This window comes from Anabrus simplex, chromosome 12 (assembly GCF_040414725.1).
Source record: "Anabrus simplex isolate iqAnaSimp1 chromosome 12, ASM4041472v1, whole genome shotgun sequence".
NCBI lineage: Eukaryota > Metazoa > Arthropoda > Insecta > Orthoptera > Tettigoniidae > Anabrus > Anabrus simplex.
In genome coordinates this window covers 78,329,276-78,342,709 of record NC_090276.1, presented here as the reverse complement: position 1 = coordinate 78,342,709, position 13,434 = coordinate 78,329,276, and positions in this window count along the sequence as shown.

The following is a 13,434-nucleotide window of genomic DNA, read 5'->3' as shown; positions in this document are numbered from 1 at the left end:
TAGTAAAGCGTTAGTTGGTGTTGTTCGGAGGGCACCCACACTGACACGTAGTGCTGAAAATTGAAGACGATCCAAAGCTAGTAAACTGTGTTTAGCGGTTAAATCAATAATATGGGTGCTATAGTCAAGTATGGACCGAATGGTTGCACGATATAGTTGTATTGCTGACAAGGGGCCAGCACCCCATGCACGTTTCGTTACTGTTCGTAAGATAGTAATATAACGATCCGATTTCCGAATTAAATACTGTATTTGGGGTTGCCATGTAAGTCTTTGGTCGATATATATGCCTAAATATAGGTGTTGTGGGACAAAGGGGATGCTATAGGTATCAAAGTTAATAGGGCTTTTATCTAAGGTTCGTTTATTTGTAAAGATCATCGCTGCACATTTAGCGATTGAAAGTGAAAGTCCATGGGTTGTTAGCCACCGAAGGACTAAACTTAAAACGCGAGATATTGTGGTTCTACAATGATCAATGTTGGAGTGAGAACAATAAATAACATAATCATCCGCGTAAGCTAGAATTCGAGCGTGTGGAGTCACAATAGATTCGAGATCTTTCATATAAAGGGCAAACAAAATTCCACTTAGTATCGAACCCTGTGGTAATCCATTTGATGTATAGCGGCTTTCAATTGTGTGTTGAGTTGATTTAATGGTTAACCGGCGATTGGTAAATAGTTGATGTAAAATAGAAAGGAATTTGATGGGAACTCCAGAAATAAATAATTTCTCCCAGAGAATATGCAATAACACAGCATCATAGGCACCTTTAATATCCAAAAAGACTGCCACGGTTGATTGGTTCCGCCATTTTGCCAATAAGATGTCGAGTAGGAAAATAATGATAGGTTCCTGTGTACTATTACCACGTCTAAAAGCGAACTGATACTTAGGTAATAGCGAGTGGTATTCCAATAACCACGCCATTCATTTCATGAGGATTTTACAGAAGACTTTCCGTATACATGATCCCAAAACTATGCCACGAAAATTTGCAGGTTCGGTAGGTCGTTTTGTCGGTTTCAATATAGAAGTTATAAAAAATAGTCCCATGTTGTTGGTACTTGTAATGTCTCAAGAATACTATTATAGTGTTGTAGTAAATAAATTTGGGCGTGAGGGGGTAGGGCCTTGAGCATGAGATAAGTAATGGCATCAGGTCCTGGGGACGAGCTATTAACGGTACATAATACAGATTGTAGTTCGTTATATGTAATTGGCTTTAATAATGAAGTAAGAGAACGAGAATTGTCCTGTGAGGTGGGTAGAAATGGCGGGTCTACTGATACTGGGGTGAGGGTATATAAAAATTCTTCTAAAACTTGTCGCGGATAGGAATAATAAGTTTGGTATTGGAATGTTCGCGTTATCATACGGATCACGTTCCAAAATTTCGCTGCTGGTAATTGAGGAGTTAATGTAGAAATAAAAGACTGCCAAGCTTTTCGTTTTTTGGCATTAAAGACAAGCTTTGTTTTTGCAATATGCTTTCGCAATTGGAAATAGTGCTGCTGAGTCATTGATTGGCGGTATTGTTTAAATAATTTTTTTCGCTGTTGAATGAGATCATGACATTCTTTATCCCACCATTTTATTTCGTATTTCTGTGGGTGGGTCGTCACGTTAAGCGGTCGACACGGATGAAACATATTTAAATATTGGGTTAAATAAGGGAGTAAAGTTGGAAAGGTAATAGGTGACTCGTGTTCCTGCTGCAAGATATGATTGAGATATGATTGATAGTTTGAAATATTGAAATTTTTATAAGATCGGACATTACGTATACATGAAGGTGTCTTAAACTGGGAAATTATTGGGCGATTACCATATGTTATGATGATGGGAAGTGGTCACTGGAGTAGGTATCAGATAAAGTGTGCCAGGTGGTGACAGGGACCATGGTTGGACGACATAATGTAAGGTCAACGGCACTGGGTGGAGATCCAGGCGGAGTTAAACGGGTCGGGGAACCATCGTTTAATATAAACAGATTCTGATGATTGGAGGTAGCAAGTAAATTGGAGCCTTTTATTGTATCTATGATACACCCCCATTCAGTGTGATGGCAATTGAAATTACCGAGAATGAAAAGGTGTTGGAATGTTGCAAATTGTTGGAAAAATTGCGTCCATTGACTCTGAGTAATGTAAATGTGGGGGGGGATAGATATTTATAAAACAAGTATTATGGTGTACTATCCCTACTGCATAAGTGTGTGGAATGAAATATTGCAAAGGGAATTGTGTAAAAGGTAATGAAGTTTGTACACATGTGGCGACTCCATCAAAACCGTTACCATCGTATCGGAATACTTGATAACCTCGTAATCTGAAAGTGAAATGTGGTTGAAACCACGTTTCTTGTAAGCAAATAATATTAGCTTGCGTTTCGTTTATTAATATTTGTAATTCATGTCGTTTAGAGGTGGCACTTCGACAATTCCATTGGAGTATTGTAATCATGCAAGGATGTTCATGATAGAATCTCGTAGTTTATATAATACATGGTGAATCTGAGGCTCGTGGCTCATACTTTGGATTAACATTACCAGCAATTGCTGGATTTCTTGTTGAACTCGTTACTTGGTAGGAGGATAGCTTATGTCTTGGGGGGCTGCGGAAGGTTGCTGCCCATTAGATGGTGACGAACTTGATGGGTATGATAAGTGCAGAGGTTGTTGCATGGCACTCGTTGACGGGAATGAATTTACTGGAACCGAAGGTTCATTGCGCAGGATGGCCATGTATCCTTGCCGATCGAAGCCTGGCTCGGGTGTAGGAGGGGGAGATTGCATGATGACTTGAGTAAACTTACGTTTACGGGGGTTTTGTGTCGGAGGAGATGAGGGATTCGATGGTAGTGGAGGGAACTGATGTTCTTGTTGTTCGGAGTGGTAAATTGGAAGGGCAATGCGAGCTTTAGCCTCGGGAAAAGACAGGTATTCAGTACTCATTAACCTTTTAATGTTAACTTGATACTTGTGTTCAGGACAAGTTGAGGAACCCGTAACATGATTTTTCTTACAGTAGGCGCATTGCGTGAATTGCTCAGTACAAGCCTGGGTTTCATGTTGCTGCGAACATTTCCCACAACGGGCGTTTTTGGCTTGACATTGCCGAATTGTATTTCCATAGCGCTGGCATTTACGACAGCGAATAGGTGAAAAGATGTAAGGTTCAACGGCCATATACACCTTATATAAGGCTACATGGGATGGGAGCGTTTGAACCCTGAAAACTATTTTTATAGAAGCTGTAGGAAGGTATTGGTTTTCTCCATCTTGAATTGCACGACGATTAAGACGTTGCACGCTTTTAACCGGTGCCTCAGATTCCAGATACTGTAAAATTTCATCATTCGATAGGCCTTTTTCAACTCCACGAATAATTCCTACTCTTAACACTTGTGAAGATGGAATATAGGCTTTAATTTTGAGGGTTTCAAGCATGGGGTTACTCAAAAAGGCATTGGCTTGAGAAGCCGTATGGAAAGTGACTTGTAGTCTATTGCGTCCCTTACGTTGGATAGATTTGACGTTGAGCTTATTTTCATAGAATCGGCGACCAAGTGCCATAGGGTGTAAGCTGCCTATGTTTTGATCGTTAATGGATTCAACGAATACAAAGAAGGGTCCATGATGAAAGCGATTATAATATTCCGGGGGAGAAGTTACTGGGGACGCCTCGGATTGATTGTGAAGTTGTTCTGGATTAGAACGGTCTGCCACGTCCGTACTACGCCTCTGTTCAGTAGACTCAGATGCCTGAGAACCTTGCTGTTTTGTCGTATTACTATGTGAATCAGTTATGGATTCCTCATCCATGGGGACGACAATCTCACGCTCCACTCGTAGTTTATGCCCGGGCACTGTCAACGTTCCGCCACTATCGGTCTCCATGACTTCTCACTCCTTCACCACACTTAAGCAAAACACAAGTGATTACCACTACCGCGCACCACTGACTCGCACAACTAAGGTAGTGTACCGTACAACGGTCACTGCGTGACTGACCTGCGCTCTTAATGTCGTTGCCTGCGCTACACAAATCATTGCTCCTTCTCCTTCTTCTTTTCTGCTACTTCTTCTTCTTCCTCTTCTGGAAATTTTATGGACTCTTGACGTATCGTCCAGTCACAAACACATAATTTTAAAACAATAGATACTTTATGACACGAGTCCGCCTGGTGGCCATGATCATTAAGGCGCTGAAGTCTAAACGGTCTGACTCCGAGGTTAGCGGTTTCGAGTCCCGTTGGTCGAAAAAATTTCACCATCAGAATGTTGGCCGGCAGGGTAGGGGAGGTAGTGGTATACAATTTCTAATCACTAGATTGCGTGCCAAAAGCCTGGATTAAATTCCAAACTTCTCCGCAGTGCTCATATGGAGTGAGGGCATATGACGCTATTGATGGTGATTCGTCCGTCGGATGGAGACGTTAAGCCTTGAGCAGACCCCTTGGTGCTATTCGACAGGAGTAGGCTATGTGCCGGCACCGGGTTTCACCCTCTTCCTACTATCGTATATCACGTCATTCATTTAATCTCATTAAATCCTCTGATGAGGTTGACGTCAGGAAGGGCATCCGGTCATAAAAACGCGCCACGACAGATTCATCTCACCTCATACCCGACCCCGTAGGGAAACGGGACAAGGGTTGGACAAACGACAACAACAGACACTTTATAACACGGTCCACTTGGTCTAAAAACATTGAAGTACTGATATTCACTCACAGACTTCTCGAGGGCAGTAACATATCTACATCACTGAGTCAGATAACGTTATACCATCCAAGAGGAGAGAGTAGGAGCAATTAGCTTACAAGAAAACAATTGTAATGCTTACAACGTTAGGCGGGAGTCATCAAGAAAACGATTGATTATCTGAATCAATACAGCAAGAAATATACAAGAAACACTGGTTGAGAAAGGGGTGTTTAGGCGTGCTAATCGTTCGAAAAATAATCTCCGTGCGGAAGAATAAACAGGATATTGGAAAAGTAGATGGTTAATGTCACCATCTCGATCTCCACATATGCAGTGCGGTAGGGTGGTGAATGAAAGCGATATTTATATTGTGGGGTAAGGGCATGATTAAAGCGTAACCGTTAATAAATACAGTAGAGACAATACGAGACACTTACGGATTTAGTCTTGTTAAAATGGGAGACAATTCGACGGTGGCGCTCCTAGTGACTTGACCTGAAAAGTCGCGCCAAATTCAAATATCAATGGAAATGCATATACGAAAATGGATCAATAAATCACGTCTAGAAAGAATGTATTATTGAGATATTAACTTCGAAGTTGCTAAAACAATTCTGGATAAATGAATTAAGAATTATTTAAAAGGTTATTATTTAAAGACTGAAATTAGACATATAAACAAGATGTGAAATGGACTGCTGTGAAATGGCTTGATCTTTCATTTATGCATTACTTTTTTTTGCTTTAGCATTCCTACCTGAACTTTTACGGTTAGATTTGTCTTTTTTCTCATTTAAAAACATTGTATCATCACATTAAGACACTTGTCAATAAAAATATCGGCACATTCCTTACATACATGACGCAATGAATTAACTTTTAAAAGCTGAACAATTTTCCTCTTAACATGAAGCCTACTAACAGAAAGAAAATCTATACAATCCTGGCTTTAATCTGAGAAGAGGGATAAAAGAAAGAAAAGTATGAAAATGTTGTCGATAGTGATGCTTTGAGGAATATTAACGTACAATTAGAGTAAAAATGTAACATTCCCTTGGCTGTATAGTCGAGGATTTTTAAAGTCGCTGGCCTGGAAATGATCTGAACAGATCTTATAATTCTTATATAAGCGTAACGTTCCTTCTTTCTTGTACACCTTATCCAAATCACTTCTGTGACATTTCAAAACCCACAGATCACACCTACAACAACACATCGGTATTGAAGGTTAACTGCTGCAGTATAGGATAAAATATGCGTATTATATTTTAAGCCAGTTAAAATATGGGTCGAGCAGGTCAGAAGATTATGAAGTACTATAAAAATATCTTTGTCACTGGAAGAATATATATGCAAACACAATATTACTTACATTTTTTGTCACGAGGGAAGCGAAAGAAAGACCGCGCATTCTTCTCTACTTCTTAGTTACTGCAGCCAAACACAGCACATACCTTTCCCTTCATGTTGAGAGGAGATATCAAGGAATGAGACACACTACTATTTAATTATGTCAACTCGCGGAAAACGCATAAATAACACTAAAAACTTCACACACAAATACACGTGCTCTTATGACAGAATCAGTAGTTCTCAGGTCTACCCGCTAGAGAGACCTCTAATAGCTGTCCCTCGATATCTCGCAGAGTGTCGCGTATTGTCTCTACTGTATTTGCCGTTATTGAGTGTTCTCGTTGAAGACCAACCAACTACAATATATCGACCTTAATGCAGCTATTTATATTAGCTAAAATGGCGCCCCGATCGGTTTGTTCAATGTAAACATGAGCATGTGCGAAGCATCTGTTTAGTTCTTTCCGTTGGTTTGGTTTGATTAGGAAACGTTAGTGTAGTGATGTTCTTTATTGAAATTTGGTTTTAAAACTATTTTGATATATTAGGACGTGTCGATCGTATTGCAATGCCTGGATGTAATTCATATTACCGCAGATGCACTTACATTAAGATCAAGTGTGCATAATGCATCGTGACAATTTCGTAGTTAGAAGTAATTTATTAGGGTACATTAAAACATTCGAGGATACATTTTTCAATAGATACGATGTGTTCCGAGTACTTGATGAGCTGTTTTTTTAGATAAGGCCAGAACTCTGTGTTGGTGCCAATCCTAGTACATTTCTCAATTACTATACCTTTTGAGGATTTTAAAAGTGAGGTTATAAAAAGTGATAAAGCTATATATTTTATCTGTGAATGAAGATTATATATTCTCTTTGTTAAATTAGAGGGCAAGGTATCAACAGATATACTGTCACTTACAGTACGTATTTACATTGCCAACGATTTGGGTGTTAAAATGCTTTATACGAAAATGCATATGCTACCAGAGAACTTCAAATTGATTCTCCTATTGATTATCTGAAGTGAAACAGATATAGTGGTTTAGTGGATCATTAACAGAATCATTGTTATGAGACAATTGAAATTCGCTACAGGGTTACGTTTCTAACAAATTTATTGAACGAGGTAGGCTATTCTATTTTAAAGCGTTTGGTAATAGAAAGGTCATTCAAATAAATGTATTTCTAAAACAAGTACTGATTTATAGGAAGAAGAATTACGGTTTGGAATAATTTACCAAGGGTGCCCCCTACTATATCTACACCAATTAGATAAATTTACAACTTCTTTGAAATCACTTAAGAAAAGACTAGCTAGACAATTGATACGTCTCTTGGACGGCAGCCCTAAACTCGGATCATTGATTGATTGATTGATTAATTGACTGAATTGAAACTTGTCAGATATTCTTCCAGGACTGTTATTTTAGAATGCAATCCTATATTCCTTATTTCCTTTAACATCTTAGTTCATAGAAAATATCTATATTTTGAATTCTCCACATATTGCTTATCTAAATATAGGGTATTTCTAGATGGTATTAGTCTATTACCCAAAGCAAAGTATTGTGTTCGTTATTATTGACAACTTAGCAATTCAATACGATAATCAAATGGTTATGTTTATGAATCACAGGCGTGTTTACATTGAACCGATGCTTCGGCAATGTTTTTGTATTAAGGTCTAATATTGTTGTAGATGGTCTTGTCTCGTTCCATATTTCGTCCATTAGCGTAGCGTTTATATCTTGTTATATTTTAAGTTAAGATTAGAAACATAAGCGAATTACACACTGGAGGAATTACGTTCTTCTCAGAGTGTATACACACGAATATGAAATAAAAGCTATTAAAGTGACCTCTTTCTGCTTCATATTGTGGCAAGTTGAAATTCTAAATTATAAGATTAGCTTGATCAAAAAACTGACTGATTACATTAATTATTGCAATAGTAGGTTGATATAATGAACAAGAGATACTTGATGGAAATGGAATGTGTAAATTAATTAATTTCTGAGTACAATTTTTTCGAGGAAGTTCGTATAATTTACATTGAAAAAAAATTCTTTTTGTCACTCTCAATATCACCACATATATACGTAGAGGGGTCTTGAAGATGAAGATTAAATCTTAAACGTATAATATTTGTTACATGTCTTCGTGTATAATTACCTGTGAAATACCTTGGTTTCGGACAGACGTGTGATTGAATATTATAATAATGTTTTCCTTTTATTCTGGATGATGATTGCCAATAATTATTCCACTGTTGATGGCTGTGTTGTTTAATTAAGGATAGAAAATCATTATAGGGGGTAGCGATATTAATTACGGATTTTGTACCTGAAGCCGCTTCCTTCGCCAATTGGTCTGCTTTTTTATAGCCTAATATACCGGTATGGCCAGGTATCGAATCTAAGGTAATATAATGGTTGTTCTTTTCTAGCATACAATAATTTTTGACGTTGTAAACATGCCAATTTATGGATTTGCTGATAGAAGTTAGCCACTGCAGTGCGCTTAGCGAGTCGGTGTAAATGGTTACCTTTTTATGACGGGCGTATTAAATATATAAAAGTGCCTGCCTAAAGGCAACAATTTCTGCCGTAAAATTGACAATGACGAGGCTAATGGAAACTTATGTGAACTGTTCTGGTTGGGAATGTAGAAGGCAGATCATACCCCATGTCCTACGCCATTCTTATTTTGAGCCATCTATATATTGTAAATGCCAATACCAATATCTAGATGAGACGAACGAACATGTCTGTTATGTGCTATGGCAGAAGGATTTTTATGAAGAATGTTATGGAACGATTGTATTGCAGGTATAATTATCTTTTGTTTATAATATGGTATGGAAAGTGGAAAAGCCAGTTGGGGAAGTGCTGTACTTTGAATAATAGAGTTACGATATGGCAAAAGTTTCGCATATGCAGTAACTAGAGCAGGACGTGATATATTACGCGAGTTATTTGTTTGAATATATTTGTATAATAGCTGAAGTTTGGTTATAATTGCACTTCGTGTTATAGATATTTTAAAGGTATTTTTTGCTAACATTAATCGCCGTATATTTAATGGTTGCTCGCCGGCTTCAACTAATAACGCGTTCGTTGGTGTTGTTTTGAGGACACCAATACAAGGGCGGATGGCACTGAATTGGATTATATCTAATTTTTGTAGATTGGTCCTAGATGTAGTTTCAAAATTATGAGCTCCATAGTCTTATCTCGCTCGGGATGTAAATTTATATAATGATAATGCGACTATGGGATCAGCTCCCCATTGCCCACTTACAACTGATTTAATGATATTTGTACCGGGCGGTACACCTCCACGCCGCTTATTTAAACCTTGCGTCAGTTGAAACTCCCCTACTGGGAGAAGTCTGAACTTTGTCTTATGTGTTAATTTTCAAGTTACCGTGAAGATGCCACTACTTGGAAATTTTGAAGTTTCTGAACGGTGTTGTTTTCGATGTATTTTTGTTTTGCTTGTAGTAAGAAGTGTGAACATTCTCTTCTAGAGGACACTATTGAAGAACTACAACGGTGCACCCTAGTGCGAAGTGAAAGAACTGTTTTTGTTGAGAAAATTTAATTTCAAAAGTTTGTTCTTTGCTAAATTTCTTTCAGTCATTGTTTAAGTTGGCAATATTAACCCTTTCTTTCCCCTTGTTTTGAATTTAGCCAATCCCGAATTTCTCGAATTAATTTTCAACCAATAATATGTTTCTTCTTCGTATTGTGTAGGGGGTTTCTTGGTGAACCAATAAAATCCTAGTGGGAGGGTGTTCTCATTGCAAAAACGCCTCGAACTTTCCGCGAGAGTATATAAACTGCTGATTTTCGGGTCTCGAGGCCACTTCAGTACCATCTTTCAGTGTGTAAAGTACATAGCAGGGGGCGGGAAGCGCCTCTTTCTTCGGGGAGCAGTTCAACACCAAGGTAATGGCCTTTTAATAACTTCTTTTCTTGCTAGCTCAGCAGTTTAACACTCGGGGCGGGTCCGAAGCGTCTCTACCATGTAACTTTCCCTAAAATGTAAAGACTCTTAGCCTCTATTCTCTTTCAAAACTGCATATTGGGATAGAGGGTGCTTAACCCTCTCGATCTCCCACTCATATTGTTCTGAGGTGAACTTATTTTTCTCAACCGATTCCGTAACAGTAATGTAAATCGTTTCTTCCTTAAGTCACCTCTTTAGTATGGGATTAGCCCTTGCATTAGCGGCCTAGTGCCAGATTAGGGTTTTAAACAAGTGTATTAGGAGTGCAGATCGCCTCCTCTCAATTGTTATTTTAGAGGTCAAGTAATTAACCTTTTTCTCACTTAATAGACCTCAGTAGGTTGGGTATGTTACCCCTGTGTATATGTCCTTAGAGGACAACTTGAAGGTGGAGTTTGGTGTGGCCTTTGATAGGCTTAAAGTTGAGAGCGAGTGGCTCTTTTTCGAAAATTGAGTGTTGTATGCCTCGAGGAGGCTTTACTGTGTAATTTGGAGCAAGTGCTCCTGGGCTTGATTGGGGTCTTCTGCCCCTTTGTTGAATTCTGTGTATCGTAATGCTGGGCTAATTGCTCAGAATTGTGTGTCTGGCTCTCGGAGCCCAAATCCTGTAATTGTACATTCTCGATTAGTGGTTTTGCTACTCTGTACCTGCCATTATTGTTATTTCTTGTTTTTTGCTAAGAAAATATAACCTTGTTAAATTTTACATTAACTTTAATTTCGTAGTTTGAGACCCGTTCACACCCGCACCTTCTTTCACCTCTACCTACCACAAAAATACGGTAACAAGTGGTAGCAGAGCGTGGTTGAATGGGTCTCAATTTAGCCCCTTTTGACGGCTAAACTTTGTTTTGATTCGAACTCTAACAATTTTCTCTGTTGCTGGAATTTTTTGATTTTTTTCTGTTTCAAAATTGTTCTGTCATCATGCCCGGCCCTCGCGATGTTCTCCATCTTAACTATTTGCGCAAGGAGGAGTTGATCTATGAATTAACTATTAGAAATGTGCAATCTGGAGGCACGGTTGCAGTAGACACAAACAAGCTTAGAGAGTCCCTTAATTTGCCCATTTCCATCCCCACTTTGGGAGACAAAGAAATTGACGACTCTCTTTCCACGATCATCGAGAATATTACTGGGCTAGCATCTGTAGTTAGTTTTTTTTGACGAAAATGATCCTTCTCCTAATCAAATTAAGCGTGTGCAAGCCAGGCTATTTCATTTTTCAAATAGAGTTAACGATCTGTTGTCTCTAAAGTTGAATGACGTTCAGAGGAAGGAAGCTAGTACGGTGCTTGAAAATATTTCTGAATTATCTAGTAAGGTCACTCAATTGTTAACTGGGGAAGTTCCTCCCAAAACTGATCTACCCGCTACGGTGAATATAGGTAGCGAGGAAGAGCCTCCTAAGGGAGAAGTTAATAGGATAACCGTTGGAGCTCAAACGATCTCCGCCCCATTGGACAACGAGTCTGAACGCCGTGCATCGTTGAATAATATACGTTCTGAATTAACTTCTTTGCCACTGAAACCTTTACCTACTATGTCACCTGGGTTCAGCAGCTTGCCTCATCCATTGGCAATGTTGCTCAGAGGTATCTCGAAGTTTTCGGTTAACACTACCAATTAAGTTATTTCTTTCTTAAGGTTTTTAGTTGAATTTCAGGATCATGCCCTTGTTTTTTCTCTTTCTCCATGTCAGATTTTGCAAATCATCTATCCCTATGCAATAGGTATTCTCTCAGACAAAATAGTAAGAGCCATAGCTGAACAGTCATCTATTGAAGATTTTCACGCACACTTGCTTGCAAATTTTATTCCTGCTCGCGCGAGGTCATCTCTGATTCAGAAGTACTATTATCGAGTACAGAGATTGGATGAAAATCTGACTGATTTCATACAAGACATTAAGTTTTATACTAGGGTGTTTGCTCTTCATTTTCCTGAAGATCAGATTGTACAGGCTATTGTAGAAGGAATTTCACCATCCTATAGGTCATATTTGTGTTTCGCGGCGTGCTCGCAAACATTCTCTGAACCTGAAGCATTGGCCGTCTCAGCGGAAGGAGTTAGATACGCCGATTTCTTGCGTGTCGCGAAAGAACCCCCGCCTTCTTTTAGTAATACTCGGCCTCCACCTCGCCGATCAGTCACACCTCGTAAATGTTACGCTTGCGGGTCGCCTGACCATCTTCGGAACAAGTGTCCATTGATCAAATCTAGTAGGGCAAATAATGGAGCTGGCTCATCACCAGGCTGCTTTAAATATGGGGCTTTCTCACATATCGCCAAAAATTGCCCAAATTCAAATAGCACCCCCTCCTGCTCAACTTCTGGTGCAACTTCCACCAATGTCACTAATAATAAGTGACTAGCGGCTTCGGCTGAGTCGACTAATCCCTCTTCCCGAGGCTCAGCCCCTGGTAAACAGGTCGAAAATTCAGGGAACGTTCAATCTGCAAATCCATCTTTTGAATGCCCCAAAGAGTGTCTTAGGATTGCGGCGGATACCCCCGCACCTGTTCCTTTTCTTAAAATTGAGTTAAATAATGAGCCTATAACAGCTCTATTAGATTCAGGCAGTGTTTGTTCAATTATTTCGAATCAATGGTATTCCAAATTGAAATCGGTTTGTAAACTACCTGACTATGGTTCATCTCCTGTTCAATATGTTTCGGCTAATTCATCTCCATTAGAAATTCTCGGTTCTGTAAATGTCGAAATTCGTATTTTTAAATTTACATGGAAAATCAAATTGTTTGTGGCTAAGCACTTGTCTTGCCCCATCATATTGGGAGCCGACTTTATTTCTCACACGGGTCTTGTGCTCGATCTTCAGAGTAAGTCGTGCACATTCAAATTTGCTTCCAATTGTAAAATCCCCTTATTAAAATGTAATTCTGCGTCATGTTCATCTATTTCGCCTACCCAGGATGAGATGTTGTTAGACCTTAGACATCTACCTGAGGAGCAGGCTGATAGTATTCGTAAGTTGTGTCAGTCGTTTCCAGAGGTGTTCTCTGATACTCTTGGTGTTACTGACCTTATCGAATACAAAATTGAGGTCACGGATTCGATTCCTGTCCGTTTTCCACCTTATAGGCTATCTCCACCTAAAATGAAGGCTCTGAAAGAAATCATCGATCAGATGTTGAAGGATGGTATTATTAGGCCCTCTAAGTCGGCGTATTCTTCGCCTATTTTTCTAGTCCCGAAACCCCAAGGGGGCTTCAGGCCTGTCATTGATTATAGGGCTCTCAATCGGAAGGTGGTGTTACAATCTGTGCCCCTTCCCGACCTTCATTCTTGTTTTTCATGGTTCCGTAAGGCCAAGTTCTTCACCATCTT